Genomic DNA, 5,938 nt, shown 5'->3' on the forward strand with positions numbered 1-5,938 from the left:
CTCCGACATCCTCCCTAGAATCCAGTCCATAGAAGTGCTGAAAAGTGTGGGGGCAAGTACACATCCCTGACGAACTCCAGTAACAACTGGAAATAAGTCAGAGATGGTACCACCACACTTCACAGCACTCTCAGTACCAGAGTAGAGTTCAGACATCAGATCGATCAGTTTTGCTGGCACCCCACGAAGACCAAGAATCCTCCAGAGGACATCCCGATTTACTGAATCGAACGCTTTACAGAGATCAACATAGGCTGCAAGCAGCCCCTGCCGAAACTCTCGTCTGCGTTCGGTGAGGACACGAAGTGCAAGGATACGGTCAATCGTTGACCTCTTTGGTGTAAAGCCTGACTGCTCTGGACGCTGGTGCTCAAGCAGATGGTGGCGAACCCTATCGAGAATTATCCGAGCAAATACCTTGCCCGGCACTGAGAGCAGCGTCACCCCTCGGTAGTTGTTGCAGTCTTGGCGATCACCCTTCCCTTTCCAGAGAAGGACAACAAGGCCCCTCCTCCAGTCAGTTGGGATTATGCCTGTGTTCCAGGCAGAGCACAAAACGGCATGCAACGACATGAGTGCAGCATTTCCACCAGCCTTGAGAAGTTCGGCATGGATGCCACAGATCCCTGGAGCTTTGCCCCGTTTCGACTGGTTCACCGCAGCCCGTGTTTCCACAAGCGTAGGTGGACCACAGTTGATTCGAGGGTCAGCAACAGGGATTGTAACACCCTTGACGTCCAACTCGACAGTTGGGGGATCAGCCTGGTACAACCGCTCAAAGTAACCGGCCCAGCGGGCCTTCACTTCAGACTCCTCTGTCAAGAGCCTACCACTCTCTGCTCGAACTGTAGTGCTCCGAGGGATGGGCTTGGATGAACGTAATGCGCGAATTCCCCTGTAAGCGGGACGAGAATCACCTGTCCACAGGTGATGCTCTACCCCCTCACACATTCCTCGCACATAGGCCTCCTTGTCCACCCTCAGTGCACGTACAGTTTTACGCCTCAGCTCCCTGAACAGCTCAGCTCTGCCATTCAGCCTGGCCCTGCGACTCTGGTCAATGGTATCCAGTGTCCCTTGAGAGACAAAATTCTTCTTTGCCCTGTGGTGAGCTCCAAGGCATCCACCGGCAACATCAAGGACGGTGGTCTTGAAGGCGCTCCACAACTCTTCAGGACCCCCGAAAGCACGCAGAACCCCCAAGTATCCACTCAGCCTGTTGGCAAACTCCTCAGCTACTCTCTCATCCCTGAGCTTGGCAACATCCAGCCTCGGCTGGGATGGTACCATTCTCCAGGATTTAAGGTGCAGCTTTAGAGTTGCTACAACAAGCCTGTGGTCAGTATTGAGGAACTGAGCACTCCGGTAGACGCTGCAGTTCTGGATCATCCTCCAACGACCGTCAATGAGGACATGGTCAATCTCCTTTGCCACACCGCCAGCGTTGGAATACCAAGTCCAGCGATGAGCTTGTGGGCGCTGAAACCATGAACCAGCCACCCTAAGTCCATGACTTCTTGCAAAGTCAAGGAACTTAGTGCTATTCTGGTTCATAGTTCCTGACCCATGGGGACCAACACACACCTCATAACCGTCCCTATCAGTTCCAGTCGATGCATTGAAATCCCCCAAGACTAGAAGTGTATCTCGTCTGGGGCACTGATCAACCACAGACTCGAGTGTGGCGTAGAATGCATCCTTCACGGTGAGATCACTCCCCTCAGTCGGAGCATAAAAAGAGACCAGGGAAATGACACCTAAGGAGTGACGAATCCTTAATCTCATAATACGCTCGTTGACCGGTGTTACCTCAATTATCATTGGGGTCAGCTTATTGGACACAGCTACAGCAACTGCTTGGGTATGGTAACCATCAGAGCGACCAGACCAATAGTAGGTGTAACCACCCACCATTATCTCGCCGCAATCCAGTCTCCGAACCTCAGAGAGAGCTGCAATCCCGATGTCCAAACGCTTGAGCTCAGATGATAACAGAGACAGGTGATCATCCTCTCTTCGGGATAGGACATTCCAGGCACCCACCCGAAGGGACCGCCTCAGGTTAACCCAAGGAGACCGCCGTCTGGTGGACGTCTGGTGGACGAAGGAAGTTGTGTTTCTTTAAATCTCATAAATGAATCCATATAATTATAAGGATAAATTCCCTTAATTGTAAGAATTTTCTCTTTACTTTGAATTTCATTCGGTGTTTGAATTTCCTCTCTCGTAAGAATTCCTTCTTTAATCAGAATTTCTTCTTTAATCTGAATTTCCTCTTTCGTTAGAATTTCATTCATTGTTCGAATTTTCTTTATAATTAGAATTTCATCTTCAGCTAGAATTTCTTCATTAATTTCCTCATTAATTAGAGTTTCCTCTTTACTTTGAATTCTCTCTTTAATCTGAATTTCCTCTTTAGTGAGAATTTCCTCTTTTGGAAACAATGAATTAAGATTTGGAAAAGAGTCCGTGGAGCTTAGATTTGATGTGAGGTAGGCCAGTGGTGTTCCCATAAACTTGTAAGAATCTAGAAACCTAATACGAGTTAAAGGTTTTGTGAATATCATTTTTGAAAATGAAATATACTTTTGACTTGCGTTTGTTGTGGCAGAAATATTCCCTGGTGTTTTTGAAAGTTCATTTATAAATAGATGTGTATCATAGTTGGCGCTGTTGTGAAGAAAGACTGGAATAAAAGAAGGTAATTTATAATTAAGATTACAACACGAATGAGCGGGACCTCTATATTTACCAGTAAGATGACAATGATCCCTAACTTTAGACTCCTTAATTTCCCCCTCACAAATATGACAGATATTGTTCTTTCCGAATTCTAATTTTTCTTCTTTGGTTAATTTCATCGGTTCATTTGTTTCTTTCATTAATTTAGTGAGTCTTATACAATCCTTTTCTAATCGTTTTACAAACTCTTGTGAAGCTTTTTTTCCACGATAATGTTCAAGTTTGTTATACTTTTCTCCAACAGATGATTTGATATAATAACAGAAACCACAAGAAATATGTTTTTGATATTTATTTGTATATGATTATTTTGGATTAGGAGAAGCAGTATTTATCTTTTTAAGGATACACTCAAAATCAGCGTATATAAAAAATGGGTGCATTATTATAATCTTCAAAAGAAATCTTTTCACCAGGTTTAGGCATTGTAATTGCAGCTGATTTATGATTACTACAATATATTGAATGTTGTTCTAATCGTTCTTTTGTATGAAATGAATTAAGACATCGCTGACAAGGATATATTTTGTTTGCTGTTCTGAATACCTGAGAAGAGATTAATCTTGATAATTATTGATGTATGTGTAATGTGAATTCTTTCCAACACTAAAATATAAAAGATCAATGTGTGTTTCTTCATTTTTATAGTTGTTTGAAATTTTTAATATTTGAACTTTGTTTGTATCTGTTAATCCATATACATTAATAGAAAGATTATTCTTTTTCTCAAATTTAGGAATATCTGTTAGTGGCATTGGGAATTTAAAATCTTTAATGTCCAAGGTATTCTCATATTTCATATATTGTTTTACTCTTTCTGAATTACATTTTGGTGGATGAAAGTGAGCAAGAACAGACCAGAGAATACATTTATTATCATTGTTCTTAATATTAACAACTGCCTTCTTTAGTTTTATTTCTTTTGGTAATTCAATATAAGAAGAAGCTTTAAGAGGGTTTGATTTTAGAATGTGTATATCTAAAAAGATGATTTTTAAAATATTGAATCCACTTCCTACCACTGTATTATCAACATCCTCCTCTTGTCTTGATAGTTCTTCATAAACCCCACTATTCAAAAAATCTTGAAATGATGTTATAAAATGAAGATCTGTTCTCATATAAGGAGTATGTTCTTCATCTTTTCTTTTCATATTCATTTTCACTCCCATATAAAACTTTAAAGTTTTCATTTCTTTTAATGTCTTTTTAATAAATTTTTCAACATCGGGTTTCACTATTTCAATTGATTCAGCTATTGATGATGGACCGGGTTCTCCAAATTGAAAAATCCTTATTTTTATATGCCCTTTAAATGCCCCATCAGTGTTTTCAATATAATAGTCTCCCTTTACTTTAAACTCATTTTTCTTGTGTTTTTGTGATTGAAGATGTTTATTATAACTTCTCTTCAAAACATCCTTTGAACAGATATCACAATGTTTTCTTTCCAACTCAAGAGGAGATATTTGATGAAATAGATTAAATGTGTGTTTGTTGGTTCGGAGGTGTTTTCTATAATGTTTATATTTCTGATTACAAACATCGCAGTATGTTGTATTCACCATATTTATATAATAAATCTTTGCTTAAACTAAAATTTTCTTGATGAAAATTTCGTTTATTTTACAGGTGAATCTGTGCTTAAAACCATTTTATCCTCCAACTGTTTCACTTAATAAATACAATGTTTCAAGACACAAAAGACAAGTTTCAATCAATCTCTTCATTTGTTAAAGATACTGAGAAATATGTCGAAGATGTAAAATTGAACAAAGATAAATATATCAACTATTGGATAAAAACTATTATGGTAAATAATATGAGTTCTTCAATTTCCTTCAGTGGAAGGGCTTTTAGTATACCTGGTAGAACATCAATTAAAGTATCTCAAACAAAAGTTTCTCCTCTCCTTCTGGTAATATATTCAAAACTAGAAAAAGCAATGAAACAAGAAAAAGTATCAAAAAACAAAAACCTTATGGATGAAGCTTTAGAAAGAAAAGATAAGACCATCTGTAATATGCAAGGAGAAATTTGTATTTTTTTCAACAACCCTAAAGATGTAAATCCTGATGAAATAAAGGATGTTAATATATCCGGTGAAATGACATTTCGTTCAATAGTAGTTAACGATCATTTTAAAATTACCTTTAGTATAAAAAATGTTGTCGTTGAATCTGATAATGAAAAAAAGTATATCGATATCAATGGTAATATTATTAAATATGAGTCAATATACAACTGAAAGTATAGATGAATTTCAGTTTAAGTAAAGTTTTACTTTATAAATATGCTAGACTTTCCTGATTCTCCATATGACAAATTTGAGAATTGTCCTGCGTGTGAAAGACGGGGATTAAACGCAGAGTCAAAAGCCTATAAACAATGTATATTCTGTGATTATCTTCTAATTAATGAAAATAAAAAATATAAAAAGAAAAATAATTCTTTTCGATTTACACCAAAAATGAATTACTTTACAAGATTGATTAGAGAAATGAATGTAAAGTATGAGGGTGATAACACACCTTTCCTTACAAGGGAAGAAACTGAATGTATAAGAGAAATATTCAAAGGATTGTTGTTATATATTATTCATGGATGTAATTTTCAGAGAAATATCAACACAAGATATTGTATAAATAAAATAATGGATTATCTTGAAATTAAACCTGAACTTAGGATAAAATATAGAGTTTCTAAAAAAGCTAATAATAAATTAAATAACCTGTTTTCCAAATATATAAATGAATGATTTTTTACCCATTTGGGAAAATAAGATAAAATTTAACAACCATAAAAATCTCCCAAATTCATTAAGATGTCTCATAGTTGGTTCAAGTGGATGTGGAAAAACCTGCTTACGTTTAAAAATGCTCCTCACTCCCAACTTTTTAGATTATGATAATTTAATAATTTTCACAAAGTCGAGTTTTCAACCAGAGTATCAACTACTCTCACAAGGTTTTAATGCTGGTCTTCAAAAAGAAGATATAATCGGTTTATTTAAACGTCAAAAAAACCTAAATGATTATAACATTGAAGATATAATTCAACTATTTTGTGATACACAGAGATGTAAAAATAATTAAAATCCGATAACTTGTATTCTTAGTGATAATACGGATGATATACCGTCTCCCCAAGATTTGGATAAATCAAAAAAGAACCTCGTTATATTTGATGATTGTGT

The sequence above is a fragment of the Eptatretus burgeri genome, chromosome 1, assembly GCF_056783735.1.
Source record: "Eptatretus burgeri isolate ZD-2024b chromosome 1, Ebu_testis_v1, whole genome shotgun sequence".
Taxonomy (NCBI): Eukaryota; Metazoa; Chordata; class Myxini; order Myxiniformes; family Myxinidae; genus Eptatretus; species Eptatretus burgeri.